Consider the following 19063-nt stretch of genomic DNA (forward strand, 5'->3'; position numbering starts at 1 on the left):
TTTGAGTGTCTTCCTCATCCACCATACTCACCAGACTTTGCCCCAAGTGATTTCCATACGTCTGGACTACTCAAAGACGCAATGGGAGGAAAGAAGTTCCGTTCTGATGAAGAGGTACGCCACGTGGTGCATGAGTGGTTGCGCAGGCTACCAAAAGAATTTTTTTCCAAAGGAATTTATGCACTTTGTAAGCGCTGGAGGACTTGCATTGAGCGTAGGGGAGATTATGTTGCAGAGTCATACAGCTTTGTACCACTTCTGCACAATAAATAATATGTAAAAAAATATTTAATGTTTTCATTTGACTATCCTCGTAAATCTGAAGAAATCGATAACGAAATAATTGTCGGAAGGACGGAATCAACTTATAGGAACGTCAAAACAACCTTCGGTGAAATTGAAAGCAATGGAGGTAACATTAAAAGTTCAACAGGAATTCCACTGTTAAAAGCAGATGGAACAGCGAATGGGTAGATAGAGTACATTGGAGGTTTTGACTGATGACATGACAGAAAAAAACAGGAGTCTGCAGGGGAGAGAAACGGGATCCACTATTAGAGTCAGAATTTAAAAGGGTTTAAATAGGAGTAGGCTATAGGGAAATGCGGGTAACATACAATATGTACAAGAACCAAGAGGGAACAATGAGAATGGAAGACCAAGAACAAGGTTCCACGGATTAAAAAGTAAGACAGGGATGTAGTTTTTCGCCCTTGCTATTCAATCTATACATTGAAGAAGCAATCACGGAAATAAAAGGAATGTTCAAGTGTGGTATTAAAACTGAAGGTCTAATGATATCAGTGATAAAATTCTTTGGTGATACTGCTATCCACCGTGAAAGTGAAGAAGAATTACAGTATCTGTTGAATGGAATGAGAGTAAATCGAAGAAATACGAAAGTAATGAGAAACAGCAGAACTGAGAATAGCGATAAACTTGACATTAGAGTTGGTGATCACGCAGCAGATGAACTTAAGACATTCTGCTATCTAGGCAGCAAGATAAACTATGATGGACAATGAAGAAATAAAAAAGAGGCTAGCTCTGGCAAAAAAGACATTCCTGGAATAGAGAATTTTACTGCTGTCAACATAGGCGTTAATCCGAGGAACTAATTTCTGATAATGTACGTTTGGAGCACAGCATTGCGTAGTGGGAAACATGGACTGTGGAAAAACAGGGACAGAAGTGAATCGAAGAATTTGAGATGTGGTGCTCGAGAGGATGTTGAAAAGAAGGTGTAATGATAAGGAATGAGGAGGTCCTCCGCAGACTCATCATAGAAAGGAAAATACAGATCACGATGACACGAAAAAGGGACTAGATGATAGGACATCAGTGAACAACTTCCAAATAACTTACATGGTACTGGAGGGAGCAGTAGAGAGACTGGAAAATATCCAGCACTCAATTAAGGACGTAGGTCGCAAGTGCTACTCTGAGACGAAGAGGTTAACACGGGAGAGCGAATTAAACCATTCAGAAGACTGGCGACTCCATAAAAGAGGCTCCCCCTGGCGACGATCCAGAGACTATTGTACACAATACCGTTCTACTCTGCTCGGAGAGAATGTCGCTTTAGCCATTAAAAGACTAGAGAGAAATATGGCTCCTGGCCCCTACTGAATTTGCTCAGAAGTGCTACAGCTGGCTGCTCCGCAAATCACACCATACTTGACGAAACCCAATCCGTCTGGGATGAGTGTCTGCAGTCTGGAAGGCGGAAAAACGTTATCGAACAATTTGCATCCTAAATTCGCTAGCTAAGGTTGCAAACCGTTACCTCTATGACCGCCGTCAGCGACACAGACCGCTCAGAGAAACTACACTCCTGGAAATTGAAATAAGAACACCGTGAATTCATTGTCCCATGAAGGGGAAACTTTATTGACACATTCCTGGGGACAGATACATCACATGATCACACTGACAGAACCACAGGCACATAGACACAGGCAACAGAGCATGCACAATGTCGGCACTAGTACAGTGTATATCCACCTTTCGCAGCAATGCAGGCTGCTATTCTCCCATGGAGACGATCGTAGAGATGCTGGATGTAGTCCTGTGGAACGGCTTGCCGTGCCATTCCCACCTGGCGCCTCAGTTGGACCAGCGTTCGTGCTGGACGTGCAGACCGCGTGAGACGACGCTTCATCCAGTCCCAAACATGCTCAATGGGGGACAGATCCGGAGATCTTGCTGGCCAGGGTAGTTGACTTACACCTTCTAGAGCACGTTGGGTGGCACGGGATACATGCGGACGTGCACTATTCAGTGTCCCCTCGACGATCACCAGTGGTGTACGGCCAGTGTAGGAGATCGCTCCCCACACCATGATGCCGGGTGTTGGCCCTGTGTGCCTCGGTCGTATGCAGTCCTGATTGTGGCGCTCACCTGCACGGCGCCAAACACGCATACGACCATCATTGGCACCAAGGCAGAAGCGACTCTCATCGCTGAAGACGACACGTCTCCATTCGTCCCTCCATTCACGCCTGTCGCGACACCACTGGAGGCGGGCTGCACGATGTTGGGGCGTGAGCGGAAGACGGCCTAACGGTGTGCGGGACCGTAGCCCAGCTTCATGGAGACGGTTGCGAATGGTCCTCGCCGATACCCCAGGAGTAACAGTGTCCCTAATTTGCTGGGAAGTGGCGGTGCGGTCCCCTACGGCACTGCGTAGGATCCTACGGTCTTGGCGTGCATCCGTGCGTCGCTGCGGTCCGGTCCCAGGTCGACGGGCACGTGCACCTTCCGCCGACCACTGGCGACAACATCGATGTACTGTGGAGGCCTCACGCCCCACGTGTTGAGCAATTCGGCGGTACGTCCACCCGGCCTCCCGCATGCTGACACTGACGGCGGCGGTGCACAAATGCTGCGCAGCTAGCGCCATTCGACGGCCAACACCGCGGGTCCTGGTGTGTCCGCTGTGCCGTGCGTGTGGTCATTGCTTGTACAGCCCTCTCGCAGTGTCCGGAGCAAGTATGGTGGGTCTGACACACCGGTGTCAATGTGTTCTTTTTTCCATTTCCAGGAGTGTACATCAGTTTGGATGTTCACCAGCAAAATCGATAAAAGACGCACATAATCTGGCTATCCGAACAGTAAACAGAACGCATTGGAAATATGCAGTAGCATTACAAACAGCAATCTCAGGCATTTTCGATAATTTATGGTGACCCGCAATGTTCGCAGACTACTGCAGGCTATTGCAGAAAGAGAATCGCTGAGTGGCGAGCGCATAATCGTTAGGTAATACTAAAGATCACAAAGGCGTCGATTTGTTGGCGCATTATCAGGGAAATGGAAGGAGGCGCTTACACTGCAGGAGAAGTCGCATGTGCTGAAGATCTCCTTGCGACAGTGGCGACAGTGGCCTTCCAGAGAGAGCAGTCTGACGCGAAAACACCAGCAATATTGCAAACCATGAGCAACTGTTGTGCTAGAAATAGATTTACCGTTGTGCCAAATAAAATCCTCTACATTATGTTGAAAGGAAATGGAAAAGGAACCTTGCTGGAACTAGATGGAAACAATATAAAGAAACAGGTAAAAAGGTATTAGGGCATACACCTGGACCATAAATTAAACTTTAATCGAAATATCAAAGCAACTTCAGAAAGAGTATGCAAGTTACTGCACGAACTTGCTAGAACCAGCAGTGTTAACTACAGATTATCCACGAATATGTTAAGAAAATATCTTCTCGCTCTCACTTTGGTATGGCGCGGACACAGGAGTGTGTGTGTGTGTGTGTGGTAAGGTCTTATGAAACCAAACTGCGGAGGTCATCGGCCCCTAAGCTTACACACTACTTAATCTAACTTGAGCTAACTTACGCTAAGGACAACACACCCACCCATGCCCGAGGGAGGACTCGAATCTTTGACGGGGGGAGCCACACGTATCGAGACTAGGCGCCCATAGACCGCGCGGCACACAGAAGTGTGCTCCTGTGGCTGCGGGGGGGGGGGGGGGGGGGGGGAGGTTTCGCCAACACGTCAATGCAGGCACTGCGCATAGATGGTCCTCGGTATCAACCTAACAGTATACGCGGCTACTTTGAGACAACTTGAAAACTGGAGAGAGAAGTTTTTCCAAACGGAGAACAACTTAGAAAAGGTCCACAGCATACGTGCACCCATTCCTAATATCATGAAGCAGTTGAGGATTAAACGAGTCAGTCCTAGGAGAGCATTGTTAATTCCCTAAATGCCTGCGTGCCATACGCCACGCATTTGCTATATGTACCCCTTGGTCATGGGGCTGATTGTGTCTGGGAAGAGAGAGAGAGAGAGACCTCAGAATACATTGTTCTGTACTTCAACCGCTGGTCGCAGGAAAGACGACTAACACTCGACGAGGTAACACACCACTTAGTGATCAGACCATGTCGATTGATCTCAGCGACTGTGCGGAGCCGGCCGCCGTGGCCGAGTGGTTGTAGGCGCTTCAGTCCGGAACTGCGCTGCTGCTACGATCGCAGGTTCGAATCCTGCCTCGGGCATTGACGTGTGTGATGTCCTTAGGTTGGTTAGGTTTAAGTAGTTCTAAGTCTAGGGGACTGATGACCTCCGATGTTAAGTTCCATAGTGCTTAGAGCCATTTCAACCATCTGACTGTGCGGACAGAATGTCAGGAGTGCTACGTATATACTTGGAGTGATGGAGTATAGGCGGCAATGAGCACAAGTGATGAATGAATATTAGCGAAGCAGACAAAAGTAGTAGTGGTAGCAGACCAGAGACGGTGTGCTAGGTGAAGACGAACCAACATAGAATAGGGACTAAATAGATTACATCAGGGTTTATCAACCTTTTTTAGCTACCACCCACTTTTATATCTCTGCTAGTAATAAAATTTCTTAACCGCCCACTGATTCCTCATTAATGGTGTTTTATAAAGTAGGGAAGTAACTTTGCAAGCAGGGAAGTAACTTTGAATTGCAAAGATTATGAAGCAGATCTATTGCAAATTAAAGTGAATATTAATAATTAGTACCAATTACTTTATGTCAAAATTGTATGAAAACCAAATGAAAAAGTTTGCAAAACCCTTACCACCTACCACCCACCCTGAAAACAGGTTCGCTCAACAGTGAGCGGTAGGGACCAGTTTGACCACCACGGGGCTATAGACACCTAGTGACACGAAAATACCTCTAAATTAGGCAGCATTTTTGAATTATAAGAAAAATGTATAAATAAAGAACAGCACACGATGCCGTGTAGAGTGAATAAAATATAAATCCTAACCTAGATGTAGGATCACTTCATCTGAGGGCGAGAGACTCGAAGTATTGGCGAGGTACTCTCTCTCGAATGGCGAGTAATAATTGATGGGTTGTTGCCTGCGCATGAGCGAAAGACCCTACGTCTTTCTCAGGCACTGTCTCCTAGAGAGTATTGGTGGCGGCAGGCTACAGATCTACCGTTTTTTCTATTTTGTTAAATTAATACACACAACGTCTACGACAGGGCGGTGGCCTCTACATCAGTGCCCACGTAAAGTTGCGACGTAGACTCCCATTGAGCCTTACTTACTAACTCATTACTGATGGCGATGGAACCGGCCTCTCTCGATGCTCCAATTATGTTAGGAGACCTCCCAGCTCCTTTCAGTCATCTTGGATGATTCTGTTTGGACCACAGTTATTAATGCCAAGTGACCCCGACTCCACTTTTGTTGACGCGAAACGACTTTACGGTGATCTACAGTGGTGCCGCCGGCACAACGTGATCGAATCCAAATATTTTACTACGCGGAGGCGAGTGGTGTGGAGAACAATACACCATTCCTTACTTGAATGACACACAAGCCGTGTGGTATCTGGCTGTCAACAATAGGTATATGACACTCGAACACATACACCTGGTGGCTTCACTCACTTGCCCAACATGCCAAGAAGTCGATACCGACGAACACCGTCTCATCTGTTGGGACGCAGGGCAGGTGAGGTGCAAGGTCGCTCCATATCTGGGCAATCATGATTATTTAACCGAATTAAACGTTCTGCCCCAGGGCTGGGACGAATGTCGTCTTGTGGATTCGCGGCCAGGCCGCCAAATACCTCTACCGTAAGGACCCCATCAAATTCTTGATTTCTGGTATTATCTCCATTAGCGGCACCAAACTCTTGTTAGCCAACCACAATGCGATCAACATTTTAAAAATTACCTGTGGAGTGTCTTGCACCATAAACATAGCAGCTGGAACGTCCCCGGCGAGAGAAGTAGAAATTGTAAGTAGGCTGTGTAGGTTTTTATATTGATAACGCCATGTAGCACTCTATATGAAAATCACTGGCTGTGCTGCGTGCTGTCTGTGGCTGGTTTGCATTGTTGTTGGCTATTGTAGTGTTGGGCAGTTAGCTATTAACAGCGCGTAGCGTTGCGCAGTTGGAGGTGAGCTGCCAGCAGTGGTGGATGTGGGGAAGTGTGAAGGCGGATTTTTGAAAGCGGATGATCTGGACGTGTGTCCATCAGAAACAGTACATTTGTAAGAATGGATGTCATGAACATATATATATAGTATGACTTTTATACACTATTAAGGTAAATAAATTGTTTGTTCACTATTAAAATCTTTCTTTTGCTAACTATGCCTATCAGTAGTTAGTGCCTTCAGTAGTTTGAATCTTTTATTTAGCTGGCAGTAGAGGCACTCGCTGTATTGCAGTAGCTTGAGTAATAAAGAGTTTTTTGAGGTAAGTGATTTGTGAAAGGTATAGGTTAATGTTAGTCGGGGCCATTCTTTTGTAGGGATTATTGAAAGTCAGATTCCGTTGTGCTAAAAATATTGTGTGTCAGTTTAAGCACAGTGTTGCATAATTGTCCAAAGGGGACGTTTCATATGGCGACCCTGCCAGGATACCTCACTGGAATCTTCTGATTTTTCTTGAAGTTTGTGTAATTAGTGTAGCTTTTGTTTATTGCTAGAACTTAATTGTAGAGAGAATCTCCTTTGTAGTTGCAGTCTTTCGTTGTTGTACAGGAAAACAGTTGTGGCATGCATGTAGATTTGCACCAAGTATTTCGCAGCTGCGCTTGCAATTAACTAGATATTATTTTCAGTGCTATGTTAATGTGTTCTCTTATTTTTGCTCTTAAAATTGTGCTATTCTGTATTGTCGTGTGAAATATTGTGACAATAATGGCGTGTGAAAAACGTAATACTAGGCTCCAAAGTAAACTGAGAAATGTCAGTGAAGACGAAAGCAGTGTGTTAGCGCCGCCGAGAAATGAATTAACTAATGTTCAAAGTAGTAATTTGGTAATTGTGCATAGGGAAATGGAGCGGGCTGCAAATAATGGTGTAGGCAGTGAAACAATTAGTGAACAGGGAAGCATTATTGATCGATCGGTTGGCAACAGCTCGCCTCAGGAATCCGAAATGACAGAACATAATCTTGCAAATACTGTCGATTCAGGATTGCGTCCTCACCATTTTCTCAAATAAGTCAAGACACATTTTCTGCCTGTCAAAATTAGAATGTTGCTGGTTCAACTTCACTGCTGAAAAGCACTGAGGAACATGTTTCAGACACCAGTGTATTGTTATTACAGTTAATGCAACAAATGGGACAAAGGCTACAAAAGTTAGACACAATGGAGCAAAAACTTCAAAAGTTAGACACAATGGAACAAAATCTTCAAAAGTTAGACACAATGGAACAACACCAGAGACAACCACAGCAACAGTTACACGCAATGGAAGAAAAGCTTCAAAATTTAGACTTAGTGGAACATACGCTTGAACAAACACGTGAAGATTTAACTACTGAGTTACATAAAATCGAATCGAAATGTCAAAAAGCCTGTTATGACGTAAAAACACAAATTTGTTAGAATTTTCAACCTATTTTTTCGCGGCATGAAAATACATTACAGAATCACAAAGCAGCCATAAAATAATTGCAAACTATTGTTCATGAAAATCATGAGACCTTGCAAGCTAAAATTGACTCAGTTGCACTACCGATTCGGTTACACAACTTGCAAAAACTCAGGAAAACTTAAAGGACACAGTAGATACGATTTCAACACAAATGGACACTCTGAAACTTGGTTCAGAAAAACACAATGAGGAAATAAGTACACTATCGGAGAAAGTAGCCAAACTTTCGGATCAGTTCACTAACTTATCTGCAAAGGTAGATGATGATCTGAATGACACAAGACCTGTAGCCATCACTGACACAGAGGAGTATGAAAAAATTAAGAAATTCAAACAAAATCAGAATCAAAAGAGAAATCCGGGAAGGACAAGATCAGTTGGCACAAGTAATACAAAAGTTACATATTTCAGAGGACACTGGCACTCCAACACGGGAAGAGGGACTTAGAAATACGGAAAAGCCACAAAATAATAACACAGGGCATTTCGGAAATTATGAAAGAAATTGGCAAGGTGGACCGAATTTTGAGATGGAACCGCCGACACGACGTAACAATGACCGATATGCGACTCGCCGACATGATGATTTTGACTATAAGCTGTTTATTACTACATGTAAATTTAAAACATTAAGAATTCCGGCAACGACATTCATCCACAAGCGTGGCTTCATCAATTCTATCATTGTTTTCCTCCCAACTGGTCATTAGAGCACAGATTAGAATTTATGTGTGGCTATTTAGAGAATGAACCAGCTGTAAGAAGGCGATCGGTCATTCACTATTGCCACAGTGAAGGAGAATTTTATGATGCCTTCCTCTCAGCATATTGGTCTCAAGCTACACAAGACCGAGTAAAACATAGCTTCATAATGATGAAACATTTCGAACAATCTGAATATTTTGAAGACATGTTGCACAAGAATCAGTACCTGTCAAACCCATACAGCCCCTCAGAACTCATCCGCATTTGATTAATCAAATTACCTGAACATTTGCGACATATTATTTTGGCAGGACGTTGCAAAGACGACATTGAAACTTTTCAGGGACTCTTACTAGAATTAAAAATTCACATTGACAATCGCGGAACGCAAAAACAGGAACACAACAATTACAGGTCACATCCATCGCAACTCCGTGATAAAAGAAATAATAACTGGACACGACAAGGCTATTCTTACAACGTACATCGTGACCAAAACATACGCCACCCGTATGACAACCGTTGACAGAGTAGTAATAATTACAGGGAAAGATCACCTCTCTGCAGTAATGACTATCACTGAGACAACCATAGATTCAGACAATATGGGAATCAAAATAATTATTATCAAGGGAGACAGAATAACGTCAGACTCAACGGTCCACCGCGCAGTTACCATTCCATGAGAAATTCTCCACCACATGACCAACAAAAAAGAAACTATGTAAACTACCGACAAAACGACAGACCTGAATTTCATCAGAACTGGCGTGATTCAAACAGGGCAGGGCCGTCTCGACAAGGTGAATTTGTAAAAGTTAGGTCTCCTAATCCCAATAACGACGCACGCCAACAAAGAGACAGACAGTGACTCGCATCAAGGGCAGCCACGTGCGCCGGCTGGCTCAGCGAAAAATAACATAGACGATAGCCTTGAGAAAAATTTTAGCATTCCTTACCGATGTATACAACATGATAATTACTTTGAAATTGAAACTCTGCGCACTAGAAAGAGTAAAGGACTGCACCACATTTCACATGTAAAACCGTTTATTGAAAGATAATCTGCTTTTTAACTTAGGCTTTGCTATAAAATTTTTACTTTACATTACTAGTTTGCTTTGTCAGACTTACAAACTGTTAACATGCAACAATGTTTTGAAGTTAACTATCCAGTCTAGAACCTAGGGAACATTTTTAAATAGAAATTACGAATGCATTGTTATAGTGAACAGACGACACTGTGTTGTTATTTGTACATTCTTGCTTGTTAGTTGCACAATTACGTAACGACTGTCAGGCATACATACTTAGAACATATATTGGTACTGCTAATGAGATTTTACTGCATCATTTTGGTTTACTTGAAAATACATTATGGATTTAAAGTGCTTTCTGAGAGATACCAGATGACACAGTGGTTAGTTTCTTTGATAGCTACATGACTATATCACGACGCTACTAATGTGTGACACAATTTACATTGTTGCTTTTGTGCTGTATCTGCTTTATATCAGCACAGTTTTTCTGGATTCTTCGGAAAAGTAAAACATGTTTTAGTAGTAACTTTGTGGTATAGCTACAAAGACACTGCCTTACTCGTAGCACAGTACTTTCTTCATCACAGCAATTAGCGTAATAATTAAGATATCTATACGCAAAGCATTTTACTTTTGTTTATCATGAGGTAAGTACATTGACTTATGCAGAACTTAGCTTTCGGAGGATGATAACTACGACACTTCCACAGAATTATCTTACAGCAAGACGCACATTTGGCGCTACAGGACATGCATTTGAGTGATTAATGTTGTACTTAAACCATTTATTTTTCAAGATTTTTGAATTACAAAGAAAGTTTTCGTGATACATTTCATTCCATTGCTGTAATCTGTAACACCTGAGGGTATAATTACATTAATCCTCTGGGGGGTACACGCTCCTTTGTATACCATGTGTGTGGCAAGCACAAGGAGCCCTAGCTAATATGGTATTTGCTTATACAGCTTTACACATCGGTATCATATTTCTCCAACACAGAATTACACAGCTATCTGATTATTTAACAGAGATACAAACATTTTTTTACTACATCAGTGACACATATTTACACAATTACACAGTTGGATATCTTCACATTTATGAAACTGTATTTTGTCAGTACTTTGTGAACTGTTCATATCTTTTTGGAACGATTGTGATACTATGAGAGCTTTGAATGTCGTATTTGGTATGAGGTCATGATTTTTAAAGTACGTTTGAGGTAGATGACATTATTGAAATGAGCAGAGAATTTTTTTTGTTTTGAAATTATTGCAGAAAGCTACGACGTTTTTGAGATTTTGCTGAGGTGTTGTGGTGTTATTATTACGACGACAATGTGTATTATGCAGTTGAGGTATGTTTATGATCAATAAGCTGATGCTATATGAGGAATTTGATTATGCTACGTATTTATTATGATGAAATATTGAAGAAGTGTCGGCGAATATGTATATGTGTAATAAGGTAAGGAATAATGAGAAGTGGTTAGGGACTCTGACTTGTGAAAAAGGATGTTGGAAACCAAGAATCGTACTTTAAGAGATATGAAATGTGTATAAATGCGTATCTGTATCACAATGCCGACGAATATTTTTTGGACGCTGTTATATTTATAGGATTTTGTTTCTACAGATTTGCAACGCAAATTCTCGACCTGTGAAATATTTTATATGAGACTGTCACTGTAGTGCAAACTGGTGTCATAAATATTTCGGTAAGAAAGTTAAGTGACCTCCTTCACGTAATGCTTCATTGGCACCCAGCTGCGTGACAGTCGCCTGGAAAAAAGCCATTAGTGTGTGCCTTTCAGAGGCATAGGTGAAAAAAAAACAGACGCCATTATCCTCGCTATTGACATTCCTTTGTAGAAAGCATCGCAAATACGACACGCTCAAACGTGAAAACATATGATTACACTGTGGAGCTCTTAATTTATGATATTTACTAAAATGCCTAATTAAATGATGAGAATCATTTTTAGATCTGTTGTGTTTCTAGTTGAGAGATTGCTCAATTTGTTTAATATCTAGTTTCTAGCTCCACTTCAGCATTGGTCAAAATAAAATTTAATAGATGTACTCATATAAATATTTTCTATCTACAGATCCAGTAAATAATAATTTTATGATATACTTCCAAAAAATGAGGGAGCACAAAAAGACATTTCGCTTCACAGGAACTGCATACATAATTTCCTTTTCAAGTACTTGGTAATTTATTTTGCAGAATAAGTTGTGGTGCACCACTTTACTTACATAGACATTAAGATGTGAATATACATTTCCCTTATCTGCATTGTTGCTTTAGTGTACTATTTTTTCTGCTTGAGCTTTGTCATGTTTAGATATTAGTTATTGCATTTGCTGCTGCTGTTTGCCAGGCATAGAGCTACTGAATTTCACTTTGTATTACTCTGTTAAGCCAGTTTTACTACTGAGTTATTTTTCTTATTTGCTGCACATTGCCTTATATTAGTTGTAATGTTGCATTTGTTTTGCTGATTTATATTTATTGCTGCTTGCTTTGCCAATTTGCATTTTTTGTCATTGTTGTTTGTGTTAATTGTTTTGTGCTGCTGCATTGCCTCATCCCTTAGTTTAGCATCTGAGCTTAGTAGATTTAAGTTAGCTTAAGATGGGGTAGGCTATATAAGAGAACGAGTTGTGATTAATTGGAAGAAATGCATTGAGAAGCTATAAGAAAATGGTTTGGCCAAAAAAAGTATTTTGAAAGAGGATATGAACAAAAAAGTAGGGTTTAGGAACAACAGGTTTAGGTAGGATTTTCTTGGAAATAGATGATGAAGTAAGATAATGGAAAATAAATAGTGAGGTAAGAAATATGTGAACGTATAAATACAGAAAGCACGCTTGGATAGGATTTTTTTTTGTGGAAACAAATGTTGAAATAAAACGAAAGATCTATGGAATGAAGTTTTGGGTTGGACTGCAGTACCAAATGTTACACTGAAAACAAACCCTGTCCTTTCCTCCTGTGTTATTCCGCTATGTGTTTGTGTACCATTGTGTATTTGTGTTCTTCCTGTCTTTATGTGTTTATCCGATAAGAGATATGTTATAGAATTTTTCTAATAATGTGTTATTTACTTTGTAAAGATGTTTAGACATTATTTATTCTGTTTTGTTTTAATGCTCACGTGTGAAGTTGATGTTTCGAAAGTTATTCTGACATTTTATATATTTACTTATGTCATAATTCTTGTAACACTGATGTACATGTTTATTTCTATTCTTTTGTAAAGCCTGTATTACTACAAATGTTACCTGTACTATTATGTTCTTTAATGATGTGTTCTGTACCTTTGTAATTGTATTCTTATGTTGTAAATTTATAATTGTATAGACACCAGTTCTTCAAATTAAGTATCATTTCACTGCACACGTTTCTGTTGGTCAGAGTATATGCACAATATGTGAGAAGTTGGGACCGTTAGTGTTTGCACGTGTGTTGATTATTCAGCAAGGGACTGGTTAACAGCATTACTGGTTCTAAGGATAATTCCAAAAAGTTTGTGTGTGCACAAGTGGTGGTTTATGGACTTGCTATATTCTCCGCAAGACTCTTCGACGGTGATTGTGCACCTGCACAGTCGCAACAGATGGCTGCTGGCCGTCTCTACAAGGACTACAGTGGGTCTGGACCTTTGTTGATCCAAAAATACCATTATTTCTACAAGGACTGCAGTGGGTCTGCACCTCTGGTGGCCCACCAATACCATAATCTCTACCAGGACTACAGTGGGTCTACTCTGTGATGACCTACCTACCAATATTCTTCAGAACTTCGACTGACTCTGCTGTGGGTTTGCTCTGTTATGGACCATTACCTGTCTGCATGTCAAGAGTGAGCACTGTCTTTCTGTTGGAAGGACAACACTACTTCTTCAAGACTGCATGGAAATCCACTACTTCCATGTGCATTTTCTTTTATTGGTCAGACTTTGAGAAAAAAACTGCAATTATACTGTGATGAATGATCAGGACTGTCTTTATGGACTGTGAGAAAATTTTAGCTTTTGACCAACATTGTATCAATAAGTGTGTGCATTTGATATCTTTCTTATTGTAATTATGAAAAATTTTATCAAATCAATACTGGCCACTGCCCAAAACAATTTGTAAATTATTTGTGGGGAGCATGGGGGCTACGTAAGTAGGCTGTTTAGGTATTTATATTGGTAACGCCATGTAGCACTCTATATGAAAATCACTGGCTGTGCTGCGTGCAGTCTGTGGCTGGTTTGCGTTGTTGTTGGCTATTCTAGTGTTGGGCAGTTAGCTGTTAACAGCGCGTAGCGTTGCGCAGTTGGAGGTGAGCCGCCAGCAGTGGTGGATGTGGGGAAGTGAGATGGCGGATTTTTGAAAGCGGATGATCTGGACGTGTGTCCATCAGAAAAAGTACATTTGTAAGAATGGATGTCATGAACTGATATACATATTATGACTTTCGAACACTATTAAGGTAAATACATTGTTTGTTCTCTATCAAAATCTTTCTTTTGCTAACTATGCCTATCAGTAGTTAGTGCCTTCAGTAATTTGAATCTTTTATTTAGCTGGTAGTAGTGGCGCTTGCTGTATTGAAGTAGTTCGAGTAACGAAGATTTTTGTGAGGTAAGTGATTTGTGAAAGGTATAGGTTAATGTTAGTCAGGGCCATCTTTTGTAGGGATTATTGAAAGTCAGATTCCGTTGCGCTAAAAATATTGTGTGTCAGTTTAAGCATAGTCTTGCATAATTGTTCAAAGGGGACGTTTCAAAATGACTGATCATATACTTTAAGAACGATCTTGGCACAACACGGACTGTAACGAGGGGACACGCTGGATAATCCTTCGTCACATACGATGGTGCATCACTTCCGCCGTGTCTGTTACTACTTTCTTTTTCGTTTTTCTCCTCAGTGTTTTAATGCGTGATAACTGTCATTTAGTTCTCCCCGTCCGACCTAGCATGGTGTGCCATAGGTCTTCGACTTTGGTTCTACATACATACATAAAAATACTAATAAATGTAATAAATAAATAAAATTAAATAATATAATTGTTGCTCTGTGGCTGTGCATTACCATGCTTCTCTTTGGTTTTTGGTTTGCCACATACTTCCCCTTCTCCCTCTTTTCCGGAAGTTGTGCCGGTGTGATGAGGAAGCGTGGGCAGGCCTCGGGTTGAGACCACTCTCCCCCGCTGACATCCTCTTTTATACCCCAATTTGGCAAAAAGAAAAAAAAGTGTCCAAGCATCTGCATAGACCCGGGTTCGAATCCCGGTCCGGCACACATTTTCAACTTCCCCCATTGATTTCCATCAAAGTCCACTTGCAGCCAAAGTCTGAAATTTACAGTTAATTTTAAGCGTTAACAAGTAATTTCAGCTATAACTATTTTAAAAAATTTGTTAAAATACTAAGAAACCACAAAAGATTCATTTTATGTACTTGTGTAACTCAGTACTGTGCAAACGCAACCTGTATTCCTCTATAGGTGGGAGGTTAAAGGTAAATAGCAGCCAAAAAAATAACACAGAAATAGCGCGAGATGTCCACCACCACATGCAGTTCCCTTCACAATGTTCTCACGGAAATTGGTTGAGGTGGACCTGCATTCACCCACAGTAGTAATTCCTGTAGGATTTGGAACCGTTTATCACTGGCAAGGCGTCACACTCCGCTGCTGTCTCTGCCGGTTACGATCTTTTTACACCCACTGTTGTTAAGCCGTGTTACATAGCTGTCAGTGATACATCGTACCATGTGCCCACATTGGGCAGTTTACGTTATCACATCGACAAATCGAGCAACTTTATTCACGGTTTGGTGATGGGTACGGCCTAAAAGAGTAGCCCGTTCCTTCCTTACTGTCTCATCTGCGCGTCGATCAATCTTACGACATAGATTTGAAGCAACCGTTTGACACACAATCACTAATTCCACAGCTATATCTGCGATGGAGGAACATTCAGCCACCTAGTACCAGATCTGTACCGTCATTAGTGCTCCAGAGAGGCTAGTTTGCTCTATTAAGAGAGTGACTAGTATTTAGGCTCACGAGATTAAGATAATAACTACTGTTTTGGCGATCAGTTTATCCCTGTAATCGGCAATGCATGACTGCTACCGTCAAATGCTACATGAAACAACTGACACTCAAATATCAGCGTACACTGGAATGCCGTATTCTGTCTTGGGGTGTCGTATACTGATCGCATTTTCCAAGCTGCCACTAATACTTGGTATCGCTAACGACTATAAATATCGCGAAATACGTCCTTTTATTTTTACTTTCTTTTCTCCAAAACCGAGACTGATCTCCAGAAAGGGTCGAAGATTTATTAGTGCAGAGGACTCAAATTAAATAAGGCGCCCATGGATATCTGGGAAACGAGTCTGCTCTACACGCCAAGTTTTTCCGACGGGATTTTTAATTGCAATTCCAAGAGGGCCGCTGGGAGCGCCTAAGAGCGGCGGCGGAAACATTAATGTGATGCTGGGAAGCCATTCCGACTGCGGAATGAGAACGGCCTCCGGCCCGGGGTTCGCGTAATGAGGAAGTAACGCAGTTAATTACTGGAATCTAGGGGCCAGCAAGTGCGAACGATACATCCAGCGAGCAGCGCCCAAATTAAGAGCCGTTCTGCCTAAAAATGAGGGCCGGCTACGACCATACTTAGGAAATACTTAAGGATGAGTCTCTCTGGCTTCTATTAATCAGGTAATAGTATAAGGTATACTAGTTTTTGTGAAGGAATTCGTGCAGCTTTCATTATCGGTAGAACACTTTTCAGGTCTTTTCCTTTGTAGCAGTTATTATACTACTAAGTCTGGCAATCAAAGAGTGTGACAGACAATGTCTTAATTTTCTAAATCATTTAACGAACAATATTACTACAGCATCCCTTATTAAACTGAGGTGTAATGCCTTCCTCCGTTTATGCAAGCAAAGTGCTGAGTCGAATGAAGGTAATGTATAGAGACAGACGAATAACGTATAGTATCTGCAAAAAACAAGGAGATTAGTAAAAGAGGAAGATCAGTAAATGAGGGATGGATGGCAGGATTGTAGTTTATTCCAGTTTAAAGCAACACAACGCCCTTAAATTCAGTCACGAAAGAGACCAACCTGTTACCTATGATATTTATTCGAACCACTACCAGTGTTAGACATGGCGTGGCTTAAGCTTCTGTTTTATCATATGTGCTCCTTTTGGTGTAATTCACTGAATAAAAAGGAATTTCATCGCTTAATTAGCTTAACCAGTATAATATAATAAAATAATGGAATAGATGATAATAAAATGTTGAAATGCGTGGCTTTTTAAAATATATTGAATTAATGAGATTAATTATTCGGCATGAACGACAAGCACAATAAGCTGAACTATGCCTGGAAATAAGTTCGTATTAGTTCATATTATTTTGCAGGGCGAAGTAGTTTCTTTCTCCGCTGTAGATTTGTGCTTACCATTCTTTATAATGCTACGTTTGGTCGCCGTGTTCACCTTTGAAGTCTTGACCGTGTTCCCATTAAGCTTATCGGATCTTCGTAATTTTCCAAAGTACACAGGTGGGCTTCAGTTCTTGTAATTATTGTACTATTTGAAATAACAACTCACACGACCTTTCTGTTAATAAAACAATACTGTATTTTTCTAAACGGTGCACATATGAAATACATACTCCTCACTTATTCATAGCGACCTCAAAATGGCGGTCTACAATTACTCGTTAAAAATTGGCGTGCTTCTCACTCGTTCACTAGTGAGCGCGAATCCTTCCTTCCTCCTACTGGTACCAGAAAAAATCCTCTGTTTTTTAACAACTGAAAGTCAAAAAATACATGACGGTAGGCATAGGCTCTATGATGGGCTACCGCTTCATCTTCTCTCTTTGCCTTTAAAGAAGACGAAAACATAAAGGAAATGCAAAAGGTTTATCACACCAGCCACAGCAAAGAATATTTAATACGAAAATAAGACAGAGAATCTAGCCTGGCATCTCAAAATGGGGCGGTGAGGACGCAGGAAGCAGCATTCGCTTGAGCACACAACTGAAATCAAAGTCGCCGTAAAAGTTCACTCAAATTACATATAAAGAAGGAAAACAACCCTGCTAGTTCTATCACTGGTCTTCTTTGACTCACTGGCAGTCACGTTTTACCATTCCTTCTACGCAATTTCTTTGATATTACTGAAGTGAAAGAGGTCCAGTCTCTTAGTTACATTTTTCTGTCAATTAAACAGCCTAAGTACCCACAGGAAAAGTTTAGAAACTTTTTGTGTTAGTTTCCCTGTGACTCCGTTCGTTAAATGTGTAACTTTATTATTTCCAGCCTTTATTTTACACTCCTGGAAATTGAAATAAGAACACCGTGAATTCATTGTCCCAGGAAGGGGAAACTTTATTGACACATTCCTGGGGTCAGATACATCACATGATCACACTGACAGAACCACAGGCACATAGACATAGGCAACAGAGCATGCACAATGTCGGCACTAGTACAGTGTATATCCACCTTTCGCAGCAATGCAGGCTGCTATTCTCCCATGGAGACGATCGTAGAGATGCTGGATGTAGTCCTGTGGAACGGCTTGCCATGCCATTTCCACCTGGCGCCTCAGTTGGACCAGCGTTCGTGCTGGACGTGCAGACCGCGTGAGACGACGCTTCATCCAGTCCCAAACATGCTCAATGGGGGACAGATCCGGAGATCTTGCTGGCCAGGGTAGTTGACTTACACCTTCTAGAGCACGTTGGGTGGCACGGGATACATGCGGACGTGCATTGTCCTGTTGGAACAGCAAGTTCCCTTGCCGGTCTAGGAATGGTAGAACGATGGGTTCGATGACGGTTTGGATGTACCGTGCACTATTCAGTGTCCCCTCGACGATTACCAGTGGTGTACGGCCATTGTAGGAGATCGCTCCCCACACCATGATGCCGGGTGTTGGCCCTGTGTGCCTCGGTCGTATGCAGTCCTGATTGTGGCGCTCACCTGCACGGCGCCAAACACGCATACGACCATCATTGGCACCAAGGCAGAAGCGACTCTCATCGCTGAAGACGACACGTCTCCATTCGTCCCTCCATTCACGCCTGTCGCGACACCACTGGAGGCGGGCTGCACGATGTTGGGGCGTGAGCGGAAGACGGCCTAACGGTGTGCGGGACCGTAGCCCAGCTTCATGGAGACGGTTGCGAATGGTCCTCGCCGATACCCCAGGAGCAACAGTGTCCCTAATTTGCTGGGAAGTGGCGGTGCGGTCCCCTACGGCACTGCGTAGGATCCTACGGTCTTGGCGTGCATCCGTGCGTCGCTGCGGTCCGGTCCCAGGTCGACGGGCACGTGCACCTTCCGCCGACCACTGGCGACAACATCGATGTACTGTGGAG

This window comes from Schistocerca nitens, chromosome 2 (genome assembly GCF_023898315.1).
Source record: "Schistocerca nitens isolate TAMUIC-IGC-003100 chromosome 2, iqSchNite1.1, whole genome shotgun sequence".
Taxonomy (NCBI): domain Eukaryota; kingdom Metazoa; phylum Arthropoda; class Insecta; order Orthoptera; family Acrididae; genus Schistocerca; species Schistocerca nitens.